The 27,194-nt window shown below is 39.9% G+C and overlaps 1 long non-coding RNA gene across 1 annotated transcript; it reads right to left on the reverse strand.

The window, feature by feature from the left end:
* Window positions 1-5,619: 5,619 nt before the first annotated feature.
* LOC138981661 (uncharacterized) lies at window positions 5,620-17,023 on the reverse strand. Its single transcript, XR_011460687.1, has 2 exons — window positions 16,686-17,023; window positions 5,620-5,798 (listed from the first exon to the last, which is right to left on the reverse strand). It is a non-coding gene; the product is annotated as an uncharacterized lncRNA (long non-coding RNA).
* Between the last annotated feature and the right edge of the window lie 10,171 nt (window positions 17,024-27,194).

A 27,194-nucleotide genomic window follows, 5' to 3' on the forward strand; every position in this document is an offset into this window, starting at 1 on the left:
GTGGGTATGCTCACTTAAATTAGATTATCTCAGGCATTTCGCCAAAGTTGAGAACAAACAATATACGCATACACTACTTAATGCCTCTGCCACTTGGTAGTGTAATTTTAACCGAGATAGATCTTGTTTTGTACGCAAGAAAATCGAAAATACCGCGTCTTTCACTCGTGTATTTAGTGCATTGACCTGTTCATCCGAAAATGTTAAATGTAAGCTATTTACAGACCAAAATGATATACGGAAACAAAGAAGAACTCACAAACATCTATTAGAGTAAATTGTTTCTAATCAAACGAAAAAGGGGTAAAGTGAAGAATGTTTGTGTGTCGTGTTACGGTCCCCAGAATCAGCTTGTTACGGGCCCCGCAAAAATATTGTTCGCTGTTGTTACGCGCAAGAGAAAGAGAGAGAGAGAGAGAGAGAGAGAGAGAGAGAGAGAGAGAGAGAGAGAGAGAGAGAGAGAGAGAGAGAGAGAGAGAGACCCAGAGACAATGACAATGACAATGACAAATCTTTATTTTTCGAGGGTGACAAGAATAAGCATAGATATGCTTTTTTGCATAAAGAGGGACTAAACTATTTTACTACAACTATGACTAAGGGGGAAAAAAGAGAGAGAGAGAGAGAGAGAGAGTGTGTGTGTTCAAGTTCACTTCTACTATGCATGTGTGTTATCTATGTGTGCGTGTGTACTCTGTGTGTGTGTGGCGGGGGGGTGAACACGCACAGCACGTGGAGCTAGAGACATGTTTACAATATTGATACTCAGTCACAGTGTATTGTTGCTGGCGGATAGTAATGCTTTTATGCATTGTTTTTCTGAATGCTCTGCAGTGATCAGTGTACTGTTTCAAAAAGAAGAATGTCATCAAGCACTGCCAGTCTTCTAGAAATCAAGACTACAGTTTTAAGTCAGCAAACACATTCACAACATTATTTTTTTAAATCTGTTTTGGATGAACGTATTCGTCTTCGCACAATCGTCCAAGAGTAATCAAAACACATTTTGCAAGCTTACGTTTTAGAACTGAAGGAGATCACTGATTGAATTACAGCACACTGGATGTTTGACACAATAATGAATTATTTAGACTTACCTTCCACACACACACATACACACACACCTGGGCCCACACACACACCTGGGCCCACACACACACACACACACACACACACACACACACACGCGCGCGAAACACATACATCCTCTGACACGCATATACACCACCACAAACGCGTGAAACACACTCATACGGATAACGTATAACGTATAAGAAAAACGACCAAACAAACAATGTTATTCATCGTAGGAATTGCCAAAATCAGAAGGTTGATTTTAATTCGTGTATTGTTTTCAGTGTGTGGTATCACATGTTAAATCCCTGACTGTATTCTTCTTCGCGTCTATTGCCTTCAGCGCTGCCAGATATTACACAATTTCCTCAGAGCCGCACCCATCACTGGACACACCGACAAACCGAGAGTCGGGCCTCTTTCTCAGCTTATACCCTCTTTGGTGATTGTAGTAGCATCTGAAATCAATGTTTTTAACTGTAACAAAGAAAGAACAAGCCTTGAGTTACTTGACTAAAATGCAAAACTATAACAACTGTCTTTATTTCTTTATTTGGTGTTTAACGTCGTTTTCAACCACGAAGGTTATATATCGCGACGAGGGAAAGGGGGGAGATGGGATAGGGGAAAGGGGGGAGATGGGATAGAGCCACTTGTTAAGTGTTTCTTGTTCACAAAAGCACTAATCAAAAAATTGCTCCAGGGGCTTGCAACGTAGTACAATATATGACCTTACTGGGAGAATGCAAGTTTCCAGTACAAAGGACTAAACATTTCTTACATACTGCTTGACTAAACTCTTTACAAACATTGACTATATTCTATACAAGAACCACTTAACAAGGGTAATAAGTGAAGAATTTTATGGGTGAGAAAAGGAAAGTAAAAGGACTTTGGGGAGGCAGAAATAGAGAAGAAACAAGAAAAAGATCCTAATTAGGTTCACGGCATCGAGAGTGATGCGACCTTCTCTCAGAAGTTAGTAGAGAAGGCTCCCCCATCCACCACCCGGGGGACGCGCCTCTACGCCAATTAGGGGGCGCGAGGATAACAACTGTCATGTTAAACTATCATGTTTGGTTTCAAATAAAGAAAAAATTGCATGAAAATGGAGGTTACAGAAAAATTGTCAATGCCTGGGGCCCGTAACAGGGGAAGACTGGGGCCCGTAACAGTCCGATAATGGACAAGTTTGGGGCGCGTAACACTGGGCTCATGGGTACCCTTTTATTTTGTTCTCGTACTTCTTCACGATACATCTAGTCATTATGCCCTTTTCCCATTAAGTTAAAGAGAGTCTAACAAATCAGTTTTTGTGACTATCGATCCAATTGACTGTGTTTCTGTAGTTTTTGTTTACCATTTTTCTCTCCAACGTAGTCACATCATTTTTGCTGAAATCAAGTTTTCTCGAATGATTGTGCTTGAACAACAGGCCTAAATTTTCAAACAAAAAACACTGCTTAGTGCAGAAAACATTTACAACCATTACTGAACTCATCTTTTTTTAGTACGCGTCTGATTCTTTTCTGTAATAACATTTCAGCCAGCATACCTTCACACTGCTTTTGCTTTCTGGGTACAAAATCGGGCGTAACAACCGTCTGGGTACCTATATTGGGCGTAACGTGTCTCCGCCGTGGTGTCAGCGCGTGTGAGATATGCCTGCAGTGTTCATTCGAATTCTATTGAAGAAAAGCTTGATAGAAATAACCATTTTGTTGATTATACCACAGAGCCACACTCTCGTGCGTGGTTTATATATAAAACTTGATATCAGCAGTTCATATTTGCTGTTCTCAAGTTTGTTTAATCTTTTTATCATTGTATCTGTTTATTCTTGTGGATGTTTGGCTTGTAAATTCTGACTGTTTAATTTGTATGTGTGGTTGTGTTTACAGCATGTGAGTGAAGAACATCCTTGGTTGTCTGCAATAAAAAATCAAGAATTGTAGGTTATTGGAACGTTTGATTTATGCCAAAACAAAACATATTTATTTTACTTCGACCCACTAATCTTTTTAGTAGACAGACAGACAAACACGATGATATAGATAATGAACTGGAGAGGCAATCATTGTACCTTTTCTTAAAATTACATTAACGCCTATTTCATATTTATAATCTATTTAGATCTACATTCTTTAATCCAGTGTTCATCATATCATAATCAAAAATATATCTAATTTCTAACGGAATTCTGTATCGGTATAATTATGCCGACACACACTTCTGCAATCACAATAAGAATTGTATATCATTATAATCAACCATCAAGTCAACAGCTTTGATTCAAGGCAGGCTTCTACTCGTGAAAACTCGGCACAGAGCTCAAATATGGCTAGTCAATAATATTGGAGAAGACAATCCCACCACTTGGTCAGTTCGGCACAGAGCTCAAGTATGGCTAATCTTTAATATTGGAGAAGACAATCCCACCACTTGGTCAGTTCGGCACAGAGCTCAAGTATGGCTAGTCTTTGATATTGGAGAAGACAATCCCACCACTTGGTCATAAACCAGAAATCAACTCCCTCACTGCATGCTTGCCGTGGTGTTTTGTAATTTCTTGATGAATTAACTTCTTAAAAAGCCTCTGCTGGCTTTTACAAAATTGATTCATAACAAAACGTCCAACTTTCAACAGAGAGCACCCAGGCGGTTAATGTTTGGTTTGTGACCAAGTGAAGAGATGCTCGTATTCCATACACATCCTTGACAGATCTGCTGAGATGGTGTACATGATCGCATAAATGAGAAAACCAAAATGGTACCTTCAAAAATAATACTCATCGTAACTGTATGCAAAGTGGTTGGTTCGACTAGTCGGGGCTGTCAGGTTTCGGTAAGCCGAACCACTGAGACAGCATTATCCCCAGCTTCGGTGCTGTACAAAAAACAACGTCAGGGGAAATAAATCCCGAGATCCTGTGGGAGGAAACCCGGTGCTGCCTTGAAACAGCCGCCCATGAAAATGGATCAGTTTTCTGCGCAGAAAATCACACCATCCCAAAGTCAGTGATGGCAATGATTCGAATCCGTTCCCTTCGGAGCAGATGACGAATGAGCGCAAAAGTTCGTTGTCGCTTGTTTTGCGCGAATAAACTGTGAAAGAGATGAGGGTAGTGGGAGGGAGTGAGGGGCATAAGGCCAAAAGGGAGGTGAAAGGGAAGACACAATTGGGGTCTGTTAGGCGGGGTGGAGGTGGGGGGAGGCGGCGCTTTTGTGCACAAGGATCGTAACAGATTGAGTCGCACTTAGACCTATGGGACAGAACTTAAAGCAAACAGCACCACGTCACTAAAATGGATTACAAGATTTACTGAATAATTGATAATTAATAGGTTGCCCTTGACCAAGTCAATCAGAGAAATACTACATGTCAGACCTTGACCTTCACCATAACACTCAAAAGGCAAAGTAAGCTCGACTAGACACGTGTCTCTCTCAGTCGCTCTCTCTTTTTTTTGTCGCTCGAAAGGTCGTTAAAACCAACAACCGGTGCTTTAAAACAATGTGTTACTTTTTTAATTGATTGTGAATGCATTGTATGTCAATGGGCATGGTGTTTTAAGCTTTGTTAAGTCAGTGCAATCTACTCTATAATACTTTACTCACATCAAATGAACTCACATTTTTCTTCTATGCAATGTATTGTATGTAGATTTATAATGTGTTCTTATTTCAGTTTATCTATAAACATGTGGCAGCTGTTTTCTTTACTTGTTTTTTCTTTCTGTAGCCAGTTTAGACTAGTCCCTCTATAGGGCGAGGGCCAGATATAAACAAGTCGCGTAAGGCGAAAATACAATATTTAGTCAAGTAGCTGTCGAACTCACAGAATGAAACTGAACGCAATGCCATTTTTCAGCAAGACCGTATACTCGTAGCATCGTCAGTCCACCGCTCATGGCAAAGGCAGTGAAATTGACAAGAAGAGCGGGGTAGTAGTTGCGCTAAGAAGGATCCCAGCAAACAATTTTACGTTGTATTCACGTTATATTCACGTTGGGTTACGTTGGGTTTACGTTGCGTTTCAACGTTTTTTTACGTAGATTTGTATGGACGAAATCACGTGGGAATAACGTTGGAAAACAACGTTGCATTTTACGTGACACCAACGTGAATGCAACGTGAATTATTGGTGGAAGTGGATTGTTCGTAAAAACATTACGTGAATTTTACGTTGTCACAACGTGAATTTTTGGTTGTGGTTGTGGTTTGGTTGAAATTGCGTTGCATTTTTACGTAATGTCCACGTGAATGGAACGTAAATTTTAGGTCAAAATTTAGATCAAAAATTACGTGAATTCTACGTTGACACAACGTAAAAGTTGTGTTTTGGTGCATTTTTCCTGATAAAATTGACGTGAATTACACGTCGACACAACGTGAATTTTTGGTTGTGGTTGTGGTTTGGTTTGATTTCGACGTGAATGCAACGTTGAGAGTGAATGTAGGTTTTGGTAAATGTATACACGCACACACACCAACTTTCACACTCAGTCACAGATCATAAGGACTATTACATGTAACACCATAAACTCAAGATACGATCAACAATTTTATTTCATAACAAAAACATGCATATTATGTTGCGGAGAAACTAAAAATGCACGCAGCTTTGCAGGGCAACAGCACAGCATATTCAATCGATTTCATTTTTTGTCCTGGTGGTCCTCTTCTCCCAGGCAGTCCTCTATGCGCCTCTTTGATGCTGGTCGCTAAACAAAGCAAAGACAGCACATTGATATTAGTGACACCAGAGCCTCCATAATGTCTGGAGTAGAAATACACATCTTTTCAACTTAGGTCACGTTTTAGTAACTTTCCACTGCCTACTATGTCTCTGGCCTACTGCCAACTGAGTGTTGACACTACATGTATTTCTTTTTAATATATGAAATGAAGCATTATGTCCCTTCTTCGAGCCTTGTTGTGTCAGATTTAGGCCGCAAGCCAAGACAACAAAAGACTGTGTGCCAGTGTGTATTCCTTCCATAAGAAATGAAGTATTTCAAACGAAAATTGATCGTTTCAGAACAGTTTGGGGGTATTTTATTTGTATTTGCATCATTAAGACATTTGACCTGGAAGGGAAACTGTCTTTAATCTGTGTACAAGAATTAAATGATTGTAATTGTCCAAACACAAATAACATCCGTTACTGCTATATATAGTACACACACTCACACACAAACTCACACTAGCGCGTCACCTTATTCCCACTACTATGAGTTATACACAACTACAATAAGCGATAAACGTTTCATATGCTGATCAGGATGCAATGAACTTTGACACGCTCCAATTAAAGCCCATTATAGGGGCCGGTGTCCGTCTCTCTCCTTGAGGATAAAAGGGCTCACAGTCTTTTCAACATTGTTATCAAAATCAAAGTCTTTCGGTAACCTGGAAAGCTCCTCGGAGCTAGTACTGTCTCAATTATCCACCGATCGCCGTAGGTCGAAGTTGAAGACTATCAAGTGTATGCATGTTGTAGAGGTGGAAGGTGCACAGAAAATGGAAGCAATCATTACAATCAAACTTTGTTTCCTGATTCCAAAAACATATAGATATGATATGTTTGGATTAAAAACACGCTCAGAAAGTTAAAACGAAGAGAGGTACAGAAAAGCGTGCTATGCAGCACAGCGAAACCACTACAGCGCTGAACAGGCTCGTCAGTTTCACTCCGTTTTGCACAAGCGGCGGACTACGGTCATTGTGAAAAAATGCATTGCGTTCAGTTTCATTCTGTGAGTTCGACTGAGCTTGACTAAATGTTGTATTTTCGCCTTACGCGACTTGTTTTCTAACCTTCATCTGTCCGACACGTGCGATCTCACTTTTTCAGTGAGTTATTTTTTCCCTCTAACATCTGGTTGCCAGACTTCCGTCAACCTCTTGTCAAATGTCACACTGTGATTCTCACGTATCTGATCGCTTCTTTAAGAGCACTTGACAGTGTCCAGTCAATCACTTCTTTCAGACGGGTCATAAAATTGCAAAGGCTCCTGATTGCCCCGCTCCTGTACGCTTCGTTGGGAAAAGTCGAAGAGGCTAGCGGAAAACTTTGGGGGGAGGGTCTATGGGGGGGGGGGGGGGGGGGGATCTTAGATGGAGAGGAGACAGAATGCATGGAACGGAACTTTTATGAATCGTTTTGTAGCGGTCCGACTAAACTACGCGCCAGCACGCGCTAGCACGCGCCAGCACGCGCTACCTTGAACCATAGCACTTATATACTTTATTTTTATATTTCTAGTTAGTTCATCGTCCATTCTCACATAATACAAAATTTCAAACTTCAATGATGAAAAATACGGAAGTTATGACGAGTTTAAGGAGAGCTAATGCACTACTCTCAAATCCGACGATTTCTCTATGATTGACTAAACAGCGTGCTACCACTTTGAAGTAGACGCTACCCAGTGATCCATAACACTTACATAATTTATTTTTATAGTCTATATAGTTCATTGTCCATTCTTACATAATACAAAATTTCAAGCTTGAGTGTTGAACATTTCAGTAGTTATGACGGGTTTTAGGCGAGCTAATGCGCTACTCTCAAATCCGACAAAATCCGGCAGTGACTAAAACTGCGCGCTACCAATTTTAAGTGGACGCTACTGAGATTCATAGCTGTTATATAATTTATCTGTATGTTTCTAGTCATTCCATCGTCAGTTCTTACATTATACAAAATTTCAAACTTCAGTGATAAAATTTACGATAGCTAAGACGCGTTATAGGAGAGCTATCCTAAGGCCGTGGCTCCATGTCCGACAATCGTCGGATTTGAGAGTAGTGCATTAGCTCTCCTTAAACTCGTCATAACTTCCGTATTTTTCATCATTGAAGTTTGAAATTTTGTATTATGTGAGAATGGACGATGAACTAACTAGAAATATAAAAATAAAGTATATAAGTGCTATGGTTCAAGGTAGCGCGTGCTGGCGCGTGCTAGCGCGTGCTAGCGCGTGCTGGCGCGTAGTTTAGGCGGACCCTATTTGTAGTTTTTGTGCCTGGGGCATGTAAACAAAACAAAAATGAGCAAAATTCTGAGAGAAAAACGGGAGCTTTATCAAAGCAAATTTGTTTTACAGTTGTTGTGATTATTTAACGACAAGAGGAGACACAATACAATTTTTTATACTTTTGATTTCTAAGAGCTGAAATCAATTACGCAGATATATTATAAGTCTACAAAGCCATGACGGTGCCAAAATAGCATGATAGCATTTTTGAATATTTCACTAATCAGAGCAGCAGAATTCTAACTTCATTATATAAAATCAATCTAATCAATGAATTTAGTAAGCACTGATCATTAAAAAATCTCACAACTTAAGAACATCATACCTCTGCATAAATTACGCTTATGCAGTATGTTTCTTCCGATTAATGCAAACACTTTTTGTTTTCGCAGAGCAGGGACCCGGCATTGCATGATACCGTCACCTGAAAATCAGTGGCTGTGTTGTAAGACCTACATTTTGTAATTGACAATGACTTGAAAAGGCACGTGTCCCAAGCATATAGGAAAGGTAATACATGTACACTCAACGGTGTCTTTTGCACACTGCTATCTGACAAATTATTTAGAGCGGTCATCAGAAGCAGGCGACGATAGTCGATCGAGTGATTTATTACCCACGGGGGGTTGAGGCTGCAGACAATTAACTGTGAACTGAAAAGGGGTAAGCTGTGGGGGCGGAGGGGGGGGGGGTAAAAGGGTGGGGTGACAGGCATAAAATAATGAAAACTTGTTACGGTCCGACTTTGGGTTTGGTGTGTGTGTGTTGGCTACGCTGATGTCTCAAGTAGACTCACGTTCATAAGGGGGTGGGTAAATCAACATGGTCGGCAATTTTATGATCCAGGTCGACAAAAGACAGTCAAGTGTGTAATTAGCCAATCAGTCAGATGACATCAAGGTGTCAAGTTCTGAATTCTTCTCATACCACCGTTCCGACCTCATCTCTCGGACAAAAGTTGGACAACCAAGTTTTGGAAGAAATTTTCTTTGAGTGACATCACAGGTTTCTGGAAAGCAAGGATTTGGGACAAAAAAAAGAATAACTGACACTATGACACACACACACACACACACACACACACACACACACACACACAAACACACACACAGGCACGAACTCAAACAAACACACTGGCACACCACACACACACTGACACCACACACACACACACACCGACACCACACACACTCACACTCACACACGAACACATTCATACAAACTTGCGCGCGCGCGCACTGATTTCTAAACAACAACAACAATAAGCAGTGAACGATGCATGCTAATCATGAGGCAAGAAATGAATGTGGCAAGTTTGATTCAACTTTGACCCGCTCTAAATCCCACGTTGTACACAGGAGCGGTGTCCGTCTGTCTCCCTGAGGATGAAAGGGCTCACAGTTTCCAAAACTTGTGATCAAAATCAAAGTCTTTCAGTAACCTGGAAAGCTACTTAGAGTGCTGTCTCAATTATCCCCCTATCGCCGTAGGTCGAAGTTGAGGACTATCAAGTGTATAGGGAGGGGTAGGGGGAGGGTGGAAGGGAATTGTTACGACACGACTTTGTCGTGTAAAAGGAAATGATAGGGTCGCACGCGGATATCCGTGGGATGTTCAGACATGGAAATTGCTCGAAATAACGATTATTTATTAAACTCATAGCTCATGGATTTCCATGAAGTCCGACACCTAGTGTGAAAACGATCGTTCAATAGTCCAACATATTTCTGCCCCTTTTCCCGTTTAACCCCCAAATAACAACAACTACAACAAAGACAGCAAGAGCGACGACGACGACAACAAAATGTTGGAACCAAATTGAAATCATTGCAAACAAGACACCAGCAAATGTCGGACACCTACATGGTGGTTTTCAAGTTCCTCATTTTGTTACATCCCCCATACAAAACACTTTACCTATTGATCTTGTTATTTGGTTAGTTAATTTGAAATTAATGTTAACGTTCCTAATTTGTTATCTAAATTTCGCCATAACGCATTTATTAACTCATTCATTTATGAACTTATTTATGTATCATTTCCCGTCGCGATATAACCTTGAATGGTACCGTTGAAAACGACGTTAAACACCAAATAAAGAAAGAAAGATGTATCATTTCCCTATTCGTCTATTTGTTTATTTTTTTATTTCAGTTATTTCGGCATGTAGGTATTTCGGTTGTAAGCAATTCAGTTATAATAAAACAAATTCACCCATTATTAGAAAGGGGAAAACAAATTGGAATGTCGGGTGCACATTCCAAGTTGATCCCTTTTTTTAACTAAAAATAGCGCGCGTTATTACTAATTACAATGCTCTTGTACACGCTTATAAAATATAAAGCCCACATGTTAAAATACCTTGACAACTACAAAGTGGGAAATTACAACGACGGTCAACAGTCAGTTATATATTGCTTGCAAGCCTGTCCGCCCTGTATCCAAGATATCCCCCATGCACTGGCATGGTCCTAAGATGACACACTTATTACTCAACAGTAAATTCCAGTAAGCCTTTAGTCGGACTCTGTCATTTGTATGTTTGTGAATGTCACAGAAAAAAACCACAACTCCCAAGATCACAGAAGCATGATTAACCATTCAGTCAATTCAAGGGAATGCACGCTGAAAACGTCCGCTTTCATCTCACCTAAGAGGGGGAGGAAGGTGCATGTTTTGTTAATTTTCTATTGCTGGTACTCGCACGTGTTCAAAGTGTGTGGGAAAAAGATCAAGTCGCGTAAGGCGAAATTACTACATTTAGTCAAGCTGTGGAACTCACAAAATTAAACTGAACGCACTGCATTTTTTCCCAATGACCGTAGTCCGCCGCTCATACAAAGGGCGGTGAAATTAACGACACTGTTTAGCGCGGAAGTGGTTACGCTCTGTTGCATATAGCACGCTTTTCTGTACCTCTCTTCGTTTTAACTTTCTGAGCGTGTTTTTAATCCAAACATATCATATCTACATGTATATGTTTTTGGAATCAGGAATCGACAGGGAATAAGATGAAATTGTTTTTTGATCGATTTCGGAAAATTAATCTTAATCATAATTTTTATATTTTTAATGTTTAGAGCTTGTTTGTAATCCAAATATAACATATGTATACGTTTTTGGAATCAGAAAATGACGAAAAATAAGATGAAATTGTTTTTGGATCGTTTGATAAAAAAATAATTTTAATTACAAGTTTCCGATTTTTAATGACCAAAGTCATTAATTAGTTGTTAAACCATCAAGCTGAAATGCAATACCAAAGTCCGGTCTTTGTCGAAGATTGCTTTGCCAAAATTTCAATCAATTTGATTGAAAAATGAGGGTGTGACAGTGCCGCCTCAACTTTTACAAAAAGCCGGATATGACGTCATCAAAGGTATTTATTGAAAAAATGAAAAAAAACTTCCGAGGATATCATTCCCAGGAACTCTCATGTAAAATTTCATAAAGATCGGAGTCCAGTAGTCTGAATCGCTCTACACACACACACGCACAGACACACACACACACTCACTCACTCACTCACACACACACACACACACACACACACACACACACACACACACACACACACACCACGACCCTCGTCTCGATTCCCCCTCTATGTTAAAACATTTAATCAAAACTTGACTAAATGTAAAAAGGCAAAACAACTCAGGGTTGAAGCAGCCTGCATGCAACTGAGGACAACAACAAGTCGCGTAAGGCGAAAATACAACATTTAGTCAAGCTCAGTCGAACTCACAGAATGAAACTGAACGCACTGCATTTTTTCACAAAGACCGTAGTCCGCCGCTTGTGCAAAACGGAGTGAAACTGACGAGCCTGTTCAGCGCTGTACATAGTGGTTTCGCTGTGCTGCATAGCACGCTTTTCTGTACCTCTCTTCGTTTGGTTTAAACTGTTGCATTCAACGTTTGTGCATTATTTACAAATAAAAAACGCATATAGAGTAAACAACAACAAGCATAATGCTTATAGTGGTGTTTACAGTTTTCTAGAAAAATACATATACATGGCGGCTATTGTTCAGTTTAAATGAAGAGCAAGCAAACATGAAAAGAAAATTGAATGAAAAATGTACATCAAAACAAAAATCCGTTTAAGAATACATATATTATATTTTTCGTTTTAACTTTGTGAGCGTGTTTTTAATCCAAACATATCATATCTATATGTTTTTTGAATCAGGAACCGACAAGGAATAAGACGAAATTGTTTTTAAATCGATTTCGGAAATTTGATTTTGATAATAATTTTTATATTTTTAATTTTCAGAGCTTGTTTTTAATCCAAATATAAGATATTTATATGTTTTTTGAATCAGATAATGACGCAGAATAAGATGGAATTGTTTTTGGAACGTTTGATAAAAAAAACTAATGTCAATTACAAGTTTCTGATTTTTAACGACCAAACTCACTCATTAGTTTTTAAGCCACCGAGCTGAAATGCAATACCGAAGTCCGGCCTTTGTCGAAGATTGCGTGGCCAAAATTTCAATCAATTTGATTGACAAATGAGGGTGTGACAGTGCCGCCTCAACTTGTACAAAAAGCCGGATATAACGTCATCAAAGGTATTAATCGAAAAAATGAAAAATATGTCCGGGGAGATAATTCCCAGGAACTCTCATGTAAAATTTCATAAAGATCGGTCCAGTAGTTTAGTCTGAATCGCTCTACACACACACACGCACAGACACACACATACACACACAGACACACGCACACACACACACACACACACACACACACACACACATACACCTACACCACGACCCTCCTCTCGATTCCCCCTCTATGGACACTCTGTGAGTTCGACAGCTTGACTAAATGTTGTACGCGACTTGTTTTTTGCTGTATTTTTCTCTTTTTCTTTATTTTGTCTTATATACATGTCTGTAATGAACATTTTAAAATAAAGAGGAAAAACACTACCCACGATCCTCTCAACGCACACACACACAAACACAACTTTTTTAGAAAACATTGGCTGCATTTTTTTTTTTTACTGGTGAGCGTACCCTAAGAAGAAATCCAACATGTGTTGTCCATATGATTTGCCTGTTCGGTTTTCTTTTGTTCTCATACGCGAGATGTCTCAAGAGGACCCAGTTTGGCAAAGTTTAGAGGAGGGGGGGGGGGGGGGGGGGGGGACTGAGCATGTCCGTAATTTTATTATCCAAGTGGACAAGCGATCGACAAAAGCCCGACAAAAGACTGCCAAGTGCCGTAAATGAGTCAGGTAAGATCAAGGTGCGATTTTTGACTTGTACTTCATACCAGTTTTCCTCGCCTCTTCTCTCCTCAACAAAGGTCTAGCAACAAAGTTTGGGGGGTGTAATCTCATAAGGAGTGGCATAATATCACATGCGAATATGAGGGAACGAGACAGAAGAATGAATAAAACAGCCGCTATTACGCTATCTGTGTTGTGGCTGGAAGAAAAAAGAACAAGTCGCGTAAGGCGAAAATACAACATTTAGTCAAGTAGCTGTCGAACTCACAGAATGAAACGCAACGCAATGCAATTTTTCAGCAAGACCGTATACTCGTAGCATCGTCAGTCCACCGCTCATGGCAAAGGCAGTGAAATTGACAAGAAGAGCGGGGTAGTAGTTGCGCTGAGAAGGATAGCACGCTTTTCTGTACCTCTCTTTGTTTTAACTTTCTGAGCGTGTTTTTAATCCAAACATATATCAATATGTTTTTGGAATCAGGAACCGACAAGGAATAAGATGAAAGTGTTTTTAAATTGATTTCGATAATTTAATTTTGATAATAATTTTTATATATTTAATTTTCAGAGCTTGTTTTTAATCCAAATATAACATATTTATATGTTTTTGGAATCAGCAAATGATGGAGAATAAGATGAACGTAAATTTGGATCGTTTTATAAATTTGTACTTTTTTTTTACAATTTTCAGATTTTTAATGACCAAAGTCATTAATTAATTTTTAAGCCACCAAGCTGAAATGCAATACCGAAGTCTGGGATTTGTCGAACATTACTTGACCAAAATTTCAACCAATTTGGTTGAAAAATGAGAGCGTGACAGTGCCGCCGCAACTTTCACGAAAAGCCGGATATGACGTCATCAAAGACATTTATCAAAAAAATGAAAAAAAAAATGTTCGGGGATATCATACCCAGGAACTCTCATGTCAAATTTCATAAAGATCGGTCCAGTAGTTTAGTCTGAATCGCTCTACACACACACACAGACACACAGACACACACACACACACACACACACACACACACACATACACACGCACATACACCACGACCCTCGTCTCTCTACGTTAACTTAAAACATTTAGTCAGAACGTGACTAAATGTAAAAAGAAAGAATACCGTCCAAGTAACACGAAGAAGAATGGGAAAAAATCTTAAATAAAGGGAGAGGTACAAAGGTTGCGATTCATCTCTGCTAGATATTATTCACAATTTTTGTAAACATAGTAAGCCTATACTCGCATCAGACACATATTATACATGTATCAGCATTCTACATTTTGTCCGTGTCTGCCTTGTTTGCGATTTCTACATATTATATTCATGTGTTCTTCTGTGAGAGAGTGCGGGCTCAACTTTTACAAACGGGACAATATGACATCAAATAACGCTATCAAATAACGGAGAACAGCCACACAAGCAAATGCTCTCAAGAATATGTAAACCAATGTTCATCAAAATCCGTCAGGTAGCACACACACACACACACACACACACACACACACACACACACACACACACACACACACACGCACACACACACACACAGTCCGAGTGTGTCATTACTTGAATGGGGTGTGCACGTTAAAGATCCCACGATTGACAAAAGGGTCTTTCCTGGCAAAATTGTATTGGCATAGATAAAAATGTCCACCAAAATACCCGTGTGACTTGGAATAATAGGCCGTGAAAAGTAGGATATGCGCCGAAATGGCTGCGATCTGCTGGCCGATGTGAATGCGTGATGTATTTTGTAAACAAATTCCATCTCACACGGCATAGATAAAAATCCCTGCGCCTTGAATATGTGCGCGATATAAATTGCACAAAGTAAAAATACAAAAATAAATAAATAAATCCCTGCGCTTAGAACTGTACCCACGGAATACGCGCGATATAAGCCTCATATTGATTGATTGATTGAATCAGTGAATGTGAAAAGACTATGGTAGTCGTCTAAGACAGGTTAAAATCAGTCAAACGAATGACTACACAAACCTGCATGTGTCAGGTTTTAATTTTTGTTTGTTTGTTCTTTCTTTATTTTGTTTTGTTATTTCGTACGTTCGTTGATAAAATGCCGTCCCAACCTGCCGCCCACACACACACACACACACACACACACACACACACACACACACACACACACATACACACACATTATAATCCCCCCTCCCGAATTCCCTCCCCCGGCATTCTCCACCCGATAGCTCCTCTTTGTCTCACTTTCTCTCACTCTCTCCTCCTTACAAATAACAATTTGATACGTTCATCTTTAATCCACCCCCCTCCCCGAATCACCTCCCCATTCTCCACCCGATAGCTCCTCTTTGTCTCGCTCTCTCCCCCGGTGTGACTTTTTTCATCTTTCGCCGTGTTGATATTTCGCTTCTCGGCCTCGTTGATCTAGTATAAACTCTACACTGAACAAAAAAAAAACCACCCTTCGATAGTACTGATGAGCGACCTTGTGTACCTTACATTCATGGGACCAAATTTGTCCAACCAATTTGTTTTAATTAACTTAGAAATTTGATTCATCCTAAAATGTTTCCTTCTTACTCAAGGGACGTAATTAAACCACTCAGTACACGTTTTCGAAGAATTCGATTTTGGGGTTGAAATCTATTAAATTTTACCACCAATTTTCTTCACATGCAAGAAACTGACATGCTTTTCGTCCTTAAATAATTTCACTTCTTAATTTTACCAGGAAACAACATTTCAGTCTTGAGTATATGTCGAGGGGGAAATATGTACACAGGCGAAATATGAAATCGTGACCGGCAGGGTATCTCGGCAGCCTACTTGAGTGAGTAACAGAACAGGTCGACAAAAGACAGTCAAGTATGTAATGAGCCAATGTGTCAAGTTCTGAATTCTTCTCATACCACTGTCCGCTGGGCAGATTCACTTGAACTTGAAGCAGCTTATCTGGATACATCGTCCTCCCTCAAGATCGTAAAATGCCCAATTAAGTACTTGAGATAACAATGGCCGCCCCCGCTTTCAGTCTCATGCACTGAGCTAGTCTGATTAAACAGCTTTCTAAAGGTTGCGAGATGTGAAACGTGTTTTTCCTTTGTGTTCCACTGCTTGTGACCCATTGTTTCGCTATACTGACTCAAAAGTTGAGTCTAAAAGAATGTGTATCCCTTGAACTGAGTTAGGGCTGACATTGTGACTATTGGAAAGACCCGCCATCTTTGGCCGGTCCGTTTCCATTCCAATCATGGTCTCGACAATCAAGTAATCTGTGCATGTGTACATGGAGTACAATAAGTGATAACGTCTCATGTGGAACAACTGAAAACAACTTACCTTCGAGTTGATTACGATGAATATTTTAGTCCTGAAAGTGTTCATCAAAGTTGAAAACCAAATTTGGGATACACAAAGTCGACCGTGGCCATCACCGGAGAACACTGTCGGTTAGTAACGCGTCTTTTTTTGGGAGGGAAAGTTTCGCACTCGCAAATCCATTTAACTCAGCAAATTCCTTGAAACAATATGCATTTATGTTATACTCTTTTCGTCTTACACAATTAGTGAACCTCTATGTTTGACCGAACATTAATTGAATAGAATATTACGAAACTAAAAAAGCAGGTGAAAAAACCGAAATGATTGACAAAGTTTCGACGTTGTCTCTCTCTGTCTCTCTCTGACTCTCTCTGTCTCCCTCTCTCCCCTCTGTCTCCCTCTCTGTCTCTCTCTATCTCTCTCTCTCTGTCTCTCTCTCTCTCTCTGTCTGTCTCTCTGTCTGTCTGTCTGTCTCTCTCTCTCTCTCTCTCTCTCTCTCTCTCTCTCTCTCTCTCTCTCTCTCTCTCCCCCGACCCCCAGCCCCAATTTTTGGAAGGTTAGAAACTAGAGGACGTACATTTCTGTACAGTCACCATAAAATCTTCATTATGAATGCAAAAATGTTAACAAAATCGGCAAACCATAAAAGAACATGAAAAAAGGAAAGAGGTGCATTTAAAGGCTGTTGCATGGGTACTGGCTCTCAAAATCCGTTCAGCAGAATGAGTTCGCATGTAACTGAAACTATTCTTAAAAGTTACTTGGTGATTTTAAAAGCTTGATAACACAAGTCCCATGATTTTAGACATGCTACAATGCCTTTAATCGAAGAAAGTTTGCGTTCTTGGCTGAGTCAATGCAGCTGGCTCGAAAATTACCTCCCTTGGACGCGTGACGTCTATAGCGGAATCGGCCGGGTGGAACGGCGCTCTCTTATGCCGTGCAATGGGCGCAATCGGGTAGTCTAGTCATGTCCTCAAGAATACTTCAAGAGAAACTAAGGACGGGGTGCGAGGGTGACTTCTCCCAGGTTATAACATTTCAAACAATAAATAACGGAGTTCATAACATGTATTCTGCTCCCTTCCTGCTTTTTCAGGTGTAATTCCCACTTGAACCCTGTTTTAGTTCAACTTATTGGCAGATATATTGTCACGCGCCGAGGGACACAAACACACTCACACACACACACACACGCACGCACACACACACACACACACACACAAACACACACACACACATACACACACAGCCACCCACAAACACACATACACAAACTGATGTGACACACACACACACATACACAAACTGATGTCACACACACACACACACACACACGCACACACACACACACACTAACACGTGTACACACACACGCACACACACACACTAACACGTACGTGTAATCACACACACACACACACACACACACACAAACACACACACACACACACACACGCACGCATAGACAATCACAGAGATTAGGTTCATGTATTCTGCCCCCCTCTCGCCAATTTACAAAATACAACAAGAGGTTTGATGAGCACAGTAGATCAACTTTAAACGTACACAATTATATTTTTAGCATTACTTTTCAATTCTCGTTGATGCATTAATGATGCCAGAAAATGTAACCGGACGCATTTGGAACGCCAAATTAAGCAATCAAATACATTGCGCGGTACATCGGCGCTTAATTTCATAACGTCTGACTGAGTCATTTGTTATTCGGTGATAGTTTCGCACATATCTATCTCCTGTATTTGAAAATCTGTTCACCTTACGTAATTTTCAAAGGCTTTATATATATATACATTTCTTTGATAAACTATACGAAACCGTGCAGGTGAAAAATTGGTAATGACTGACATAGGATTTACGTTGTGGATTTCACGTTGAGGGCACGTTGGCGATCAATCAAACCCCAACGTTGTGTGTTTACGTTGAAACTACGTTGTAGGAACGTTTGTTGTATCAAACTAACTTTTGTTTTTAAATCACGTGAATTTCACGTGAAAATCACGTGAGTATACCAACGTTGTTCGAACACCAGAAAATCACAATAATACAACGTCGATTTTACGTTGCTTTTTAAGGTGGAATCCACGTGAAATTTACGTTATGTACCAACGTGTAAAAAACAAAAAAACACAACTGTAACGCAACGTTGCTTTCACGTTGTGTTTTTTGGTTGGATCCACGTAAATTTCACGTAATCTTCGCAACATTTGTAAGACACCAAAATGCAACGTGAAATTCACGTAAAATTTACGTTATATTACAACGTCGAAAGAACACCAAAATCTCACAATGACACAACGTTGGTTTTACGTTGCGTTTTTTGGTTGGCTCAACGTAAATTTCACGTAAAGTTCGCAACGTTGCTAATGACACGAAAAATTCACAATTTCGCAACGTCGTATTCACGTTGTGTGTTTACTGGGATAGCACGCTTTTCTGTACCTCTCTTTGTTTTAACTTTCTGAGCGTGTTTTTAATCCAAACATATCATATCTATATGTTTTTGGAATCAGGAACCGACAAGGAATAAGATGAAAGTGTTTTTAAATTGATTTGGACAATTTAATTTTGATAATAATTTTTATATATTTAATTTTCAGAGCTTGTTTTTAATCCGAATATAACATAATTATTTATATGTTTTTGGAATCAGCAAATGATGGAGAATAAGATAAACGTAAATTTGGATCGTTTTATAAATTTTTATTTTTTTTTACAATTTTCAGATTTTTAATGACCAAAGTCATTAATTAATTTTTAAGCCACCAAGCTGAAATGCAATACCGAAGTCCGGGCTTCGTCGAAGATTACTTGACCAAAATTTCAACCAATTTGGTTGAAAAATGAGGGCGTGACAGTGCCGCCTCAACTTTCACGAAAAGCCGGATATGACGTCATCAAAGAAATTTATCAAAAAAATGAAAAAAAACGTTCGGGGATTTCATACCCAGGAACTCTCATGTCAAATTTCATAAAGATCGGTCCAGTAGTTTAGTCTGAATCGCTCTACACGCACGCACGCACGCACACACACACACACACACAGACACACAGACACACGCACATACACCACGACCCTCGTTTCGATTCCCCCTCGATGTTAAAATATTTAGTCAAAACTTGACTAAATATAACAAGAAGAGCAAACGCTCGATCGAGTCACTTTCGCAGTTCTGAATATTATATGAGGCATCAGATGGACAGGAAGAAATTGCTATTCACAACACAATGAGTCACGTTCACATAAAATTTGAGCCCGGTCACTTTTATAGTTTCCGAGAAAAGCCCAACGTTAAGTTGTGTGTTGCCGAACAGAAAAGGCTAGTTATCTCCCTTGTTTTTCTGATAACGTTCGTAAAAGGCTACAGATGTAAATACTTTGATGTAAAGAATAATCCTACAAAGTTTCAATCACATCCGATGAACTTTGTCAAAGATATAAAATGTCTAATTTTTCCTTTGACGCTGACCTGTGACCTTGAAAAAGGTCAAAGGTCAACGAAACCATCGTTAAAGTGTAGAGGTCATTGGAGGTCACGACTAAACAAAATATGAGCCCGATCGCTTTGATAGTTTCCGAGAAAAGTCCAACGTTAAGGTGGTGTCTACGGACGGCCGGGACAGATTAACACTGACCGATTACATAGAGTCACTTTTTCTCAAGTGACTCAAAAAGCAGATCACTGCATGCTGACTCTCTTACCCTCGTTAAATAAAAATTGTCATTGTCCCTCTCCCTCCCCTTCTCTCTCTCTCTCTCTCTCTCTCTCTCTCTCTCTCTCTCTCTCTCTCTCTCTTTCTCTCTCTCTCTCTCTTGTATGTTAAAGTACTCGGCCTAGCTAGTTTACCGGGACAGTAATGACGAAAAGCAACCTTACTCTTTTTCCGTGCATAATTACAGGGGTCCAGAAAGGGCTATTTACAGAACCTGTACGTGTACGTTTAGTGTCATCAAATGTAACTTTTAGTTTTACGGCACACGTATTTCAAGTTCTATACGTTCTGCTGGCCAACATAACGTGTAAAGTTGATTCTAGAGAGCGACAGTACTGAAGACGGATGCGTTTTTCCCCAAAATCTTCTACGTCAGCACAGAAAACTATCACAAAAAGGCGTAGGGTAAGCAATGCCGGAATTGTATGGCTGTTTCCAGGGACTAAAAGTTGAGTGTGGGTGTGTTAATTCGCACTGAAAAGATAAGGCATTCCCGCACACGTTTTTAGTCAAAGTGAATCGTGCAATTTTCTAAACAATGATAATAATTCTAAAGCAGTTGCATGTACGTGTGCGTTGTGTATATATATCAAGACGCAGTACTAAGAAGAACTAATGTAATGAGCATAGACATGCTTTCTTTCATTGGGTGGCCTTCTGTGATTAGATCGCCTGCTATGCCTTGCAGTTTCAAGCGTGACAAATCTGTACGGTTGACGTCATAACTTTATACACGTACACGCCTTGGCTACACGTACATTCTTACTGGACCACTCTATTGCCTATTTGGTGCGCCTCTACTTTTCTCGGGCAAATGAAAGCGTATTCTACATCTTCAGAACATGTTAACGTATGGTACCTAGATCTTGGTAGCAAAACGCCAGGGGTATTCACACCTCTCGTCGAAAATTCAAGAAGTAGTAGGGGAAGGGCTCCTAATATGGACCGGCTCCTAATATGGACCACCTCCTGTTCTGACAAACTAACGGCGCTAGAGCGCTCAAGAATGTTTTATTCGCTGTATTCACCCTCTCTGGATAACTTGCACATGTCAAAACAGTTGCAGAAACACAAATCTCAAAACCGTCAGGCTTTTTCTCTTTTTTCACTTTTGGCAGCGTTCACTCTAAATTTGCCGCCCAAAACAAACTCGTTTCTGTCCACAGCCAAAGCTTTTATCACACAAAAATTGCTATATATGACAGCTAAGACCTCATTTGTTACATTTTAGCAGTGTTGACCCCGAGTTTCTACTGCAAACAAAAAATAATAGCAAAATCTCAAAGTATGTGCGAGTCCCCTAATATGGACCACCTTCAACGAATCGAAGAAAATTAAAGCTAAAGGCTATTTTCATTAATTCATTAAGAAACTTGTTGGAAATAACCTATAACTAGCCCTCGAGATTTACAAAAAATATAAGAAAAAGTCTTCTTTTCGTGGAAGTTGATAATTTCACTTATTTTCACTCTGTTTTTGATAAGCTTCTTTATTTTCCTGGTGTGCTTCAAATAATGCTCTCATCAACCCGAAACAGATAAATCTAAAGCATATTTGAATTAGTCTGACTTGTACACTAAGTTGTATCATGTTATTTTGAAGTATAGGGGGCTTCTTACAGTGATTCGTGAAGGCCTCTTCACTGGTCCATATTAGGCGCCCAGGCTCCTAATATGGACCATTTGGGATTTTTTCTGTATTTAATTTTTGCTGAATGTCTATCAAAGCTATTTCACTCTAATTGGGCCTAACGGTTAACCTAAAAGAGAAGGACTACCAAACACAAAATGAAACTTCTTCGCAAGAAAACAAGCTAGTTATCAGCATAAAACAAAAAGTGGTCCATATTAGGAGCTTTTCCCCTAGGTAAAATGTGTAAATGAAACAATGATATGGATGATCAGCCTTATCGGTGAACAAAAAGAATTAGAACATTATCAGATTAGTGTCTATTAATGACTCATAGCTTGCGAAAAAGTTCACACGCGTTTGCTTTTCCAACTTAGCAGACAAACTTTATATCCCATAAGCACAAACAGTGTACGCGTGCAAACCTCCTGGGTGACATTTTATAGGTTTTAATACCTGTTGACTAGGCTGGATTTTGTGTTGTTGTTAATGTTGTTGTTGTCCTTTTTACATTACTTTGGACATAAGGAAGTATTTCACCTCCGATATTATGTGATGTGGGCTAGCATCAAGAAGAATTGTGCTCTATCGTTGTTCGTTGCAGAACCAGCAAAGTGCGCACCTACATAACGCAAGAAAGTGAAAACGAGATCATCTGGTTATCTAGCATCAAGCTCATTTAGAGACAGGAATGATGCACTCTTGTGCTGTAGTCAGGGTCGACAGCACCACAGCAAGTCTTGTTCTTTCACTGCCACGTTCAAAGCAGGACAAACACTTCAGTTTTGTCATCGCCCGCGCCAGATACCCTTGATGCCATGCCATACCTGTGAACAACAAAGCAAACTTGTTTTTTTCTCAACGACTCCGATCCTCCTGATGTTGGGCTGAAGGATCAGATCACAGAGGTAGCGCAAGACGTGGAACATTTAGGTTGAGTAGGATTGTTGTCAGCTCTTTAATTCTGTCTTTGTAAGCAAAGGGGTGAAGTGTTTTCATCGCTGTCTGTCGGTGACACATAGCTTGTCATGAATGATGTTCGGAAACAACTGACAAAATAAGGAGGAGAAAAAACCACGACACTGAGATCTGATATAAAAAAAAGGGAGGGGGGAGTAAACGCTCTAAATGCTTACGACATGTGTAATAGAGTAAGTGAGAGTTATTGGGAACCACGCAGTCTCCTGAGAGAATAACAAGCATTGAAATGAACAAGCGACGTTCATCCTCGGATTTCATTCAGCTTGTTCATTTCAATGCTTGTTATTCTCTCAGGTGCCAGGAGAATGGTTCCGAATAACTCTCACTTACTCTATTGCACATGTCGTATGCATTTAGGGCACTTACTTAACTTCCCTTTGTTTATTAGATCTCTAAACAGCGCTCTTCCTCGTTTGTTTAAGATTCTCACGACACTGAGAACATTGTAACAGATGTCGCCGTACAACCTTGGTATGGTTGATTTTCTTGGATTGATACCTGTGCACGCAACCTCTTCGATACTGACTGAATCAACACTGACCCAATGTGTTTAGTTTCGATCTTTCAGGCAGACAGATTGACTGAATGTTTTAATATTGCTTTAATATTGCTATCAACTTGTTTTATTTCTCAAAGATAATATAATTCGCCCATTTCTTACTGTCCTAAGTGCAGCAACTTATAAAAGATGTACGAAGTTGAGGTCATGCACCCTCCGCTGATACGCATCGCTCACAAAAGGGCTGCTGAAGTGGACGCTTTCGTGACTTCGCACAGAGGTTGGCTTGCACGTGCAGAGAAAGCTCAGTGTGAAATGTTCAATCATGTTTCGTTCGTTTTGTATTTGTACGGGATACAAACTTTGCAACAACCTTTAAATGGGTCGTGAATTCGCGTTTATTTGGCTGATGATGTTTTCTACTTTTTTATGTAGCCAAGTGCTAATCTGGCTACTAATTCGTTATAATGTTTTTATGTCATTCCTGTCTTGTGTAAGTTTTGCCCATCGCTTTATGTTTTGTGTAATGTCATTATCTGTTCTAAGTTAAATTTTGATATGCTCAGACACCTGGCGGTCGTAAACTCGCTCAGTCGGCTGTGTCCACCAGGGAACATAGTCTGTTTTCCTTTGACGTCAAGCCGCCCTCCCAGAGAGAGACGCCGGGGTACCTTGGGCCCCAGGTGGTCGTTATGCAATGTGCCGCCAGCCTGTCTGGGTATCGTTGGACTCGGCGTTTTGTCAAATGGGTGTCATTTCTTTTGACAGGGTAGATCATAGAAGATGCCAGGTGGCTTGGAGGTTTTAGTCTCTTACCCCCCCCCCTTCCCTTGTCTTTACTGACCAATGAGAAGTGATGTCAGTTTTGTTAGCTAACTCTTGATTGGTGGCTTTTGACGCCACCCATCCCCATGTACATGATAGATTTTGGGAGAGAAATGAGAACTATCTCGGAGAGAGAGGACGTACTTGTTTTTACATTTAGTCAAGTTTTGACTAAATGTTTTAACATAGAGGGGGGAATCGAGACGAGGGTCGTGGTGTATGTGTGTCTGTCTGTCTGTGTGTGTGTGTAGAGCGATTCAGACTAAACTACTGGGCCGATCTTTATGAAATTTGATATGAGAGTTCCTGGGTATGATATCCCCGGACGTTTTTTTCATTTTTTCCATAAATACCTTTGATGACGTCATATCCGGCTTTTTGTAAAAGTTGAGGCGGCACTGTCACACCCTCATTTTTCAATTAAATTGATTGAAATTTTGGCAAAGCAATCTTCGACAAAGGCCTGGGTTTGGTATTGCATTTCAGCTGGGTGGCTTAAAAACTAATCAGTGAGTTTGGTCATTAAAAATCGGAAACTTGTAATTAAAATTATTTTTTTATTAAACGATCCAAAAACAATTTCATCTTATTCTTCGTCATTTTCTGATTCCAAAAACATATAGATATGTTATATTTGGATTAAAAACAAGCTCTGAAAATTAAAAATATAAAAATTATGATCAAAATTAAATTTCCGAAATCGATTCAAAAACTATTTCATCTTATTCCTTGTCGGTTCCTGATTCCAAAAACATATAGATATGATATGTTTGGATTAAAAACACGCTCAGAAAGTTAAAACGAAGAGAGGTACAGTAAAGCGTGCTATGAAGCACAGCGCAATCGCTACCGCGCCAAACAGGCTCGTCACTTTCACTGCCTTTTGCACTAGCGGCGGACTACGTTCAGTTTCATTCTGTGAGTTCCACAGCTTGACTAAATGTAGTAATTTCGCCTTACGCGACTTGTTGTACTTTGTTATCATGGAGACATACTGATGTAGATTGCATTGTTCTATTGGTGTGGCCTCCCGCCTTTTGGCTGGGAGCTGGGTTGGTGAGGAGAAGAGAAGAATAGAAAATAAAGAGAAATGTGAATCGACAGACATGGTTTTCCAGAGTTTCATGTTGCATTAAGTGATTCGTCGGTCTGTGCCAGTGAACTCTTGTCTATCATTCTCTACATGTGAGTGAAAGTCCATTACGAGCGCAAGTGATGTTCGTTCAGTGCAAGACACTAAAGAGGCACCCACATGGTGTACTCCTGAACTTCGGGGTTTACTTCTACTAGGTGACTACATTCACCCAACTACTACATCAAGAGTCAACAATCAATATTATCCACATCCTTCCACCCCATCACATTTATTCTTACTATTCTTTTGTTTAAACAATTTTTTTTTTTAAATTAGTTATTATTTGTTTAACTACTTTTGTTGTTTTTTCTTTTCTTTCTTAACGATTTACCGGTGAACCCGAAGTCGATTTCGCGAATTCTTCGCAAAGTCTTCTCAGTACCGAATTATCAGTACTAAATCTTCATGAAGCCAGCTTAGCGAAGTAGACTTCGCCCATTTAATTTGAGGCTTAACGATGCTACGACCCTTCCAGACTGGCGGTTTTACTAATCATATGGCGGCTACGTAAGAGTGGCTCCTAACACACCAAAGTAGGAACATTCATTTACTCCAAGAAGCATATAGACGCCAACAAGAAGCTGAGGATAAGTTGACCGGGCCGCGTGAGGTGAACCTGTCTTGGCCTCACAGTGCTGACAGTCGGCAGATGCGGCGACACGGAGGGTGGTTGTAAGTAAACAGGAGTTTTCAGACACTGTACACGGCAAGGATGGTCCACTCATGTCCTCAAGTCGGTCTAGATTGCCTGTTGGTGTTTCCTTGCAAACAGTCTACGCACGTACGTGTTACCCGTGAAGTTGACTACGGTGATATAACTCGGATTATCCGACATACGTGACAGAGAGAGAGAGAGAGAGAGAGAGAGAGAGAGAGAGAGAGAGAGAGAGAGAGAGAGAGAGAGAGAGAGTGAGAGAGAGAGAGAATAGAGAGAGAGAGAGCGAGAGAGCGAGAGAGAGCACCAATGTGAAAAATCTAGGTTTGTCTTTACCACTGAAAAGATGCTGCATCATGTACTCGTTTACTGAATATGGTAGGGGAAATAATGAATGGCCTTTCTATCCTACAACCGATTTTCACGTAAACGACCTTTTCACAAAGATCATGTATGTAGGGGAAGGGCTCCTAATATGGACCACTTTTTGTTTCATGCTGATAACTAGCTTGTTTTCTTGCGAAGAAGTTTTATTTTGTGTTTGGTAGTCCTTCTCTCTTAGGTTAACCGTTAGGCCTAAGTAGAGTGAAATAGCTTTGATAGACATTCAGCAAAAATTAAATACAGAAAAAATCACAAAGGGTCCATATTAGGAGCTTGGGCGCCTAATATGGACCAGTGAAGCGGCCTTCACGAATCACTGTAAAAAGCCCCCTATATTTTAAAATAACATGATACAACTTAGTATACAAGTCAGCCTAATTAAAATATGCTCTAGATTTATCTGTTTCGGGTTGATGAGAGCATTATATGAAGCACACCAGGAAACTAAAGAAGCTTATCAAAAACAGAGTGAAAATAAGTGAAATTATCAACTTCCACAAAAAGAAGACTTTTTATTGCATTTGTTTTTAATTTCGAGGGCTAGTTATAGGTTATTTCCAGCAAGCTTCCTAATGAATGAATGAAAATAGCCTTTAGCTTTTATTTTCTTCGATTTGTTGAAGGTGGTCCATATTAGGGGACTCGCACATACTTTGAGATTTTGCTATTATTTTTTGTTTGTAA

The sequence above is a fragment of the Littorina saxatilis genome, linkage group LG12 (assembly GCF_037325665.1).
Source record: "Littorina saxatilis isolate snail1 linkage group LG12, US_GU_Lsax_2.0, whole genome shotgun sequence".
In the NCBI taxonomy this organism is placed as follows: Eukaryota; Metazoa; Mollusca; class Gastropoda; order Littorinimorpha; family Littorinidae; genus Littorina; species Littorina saxatilis.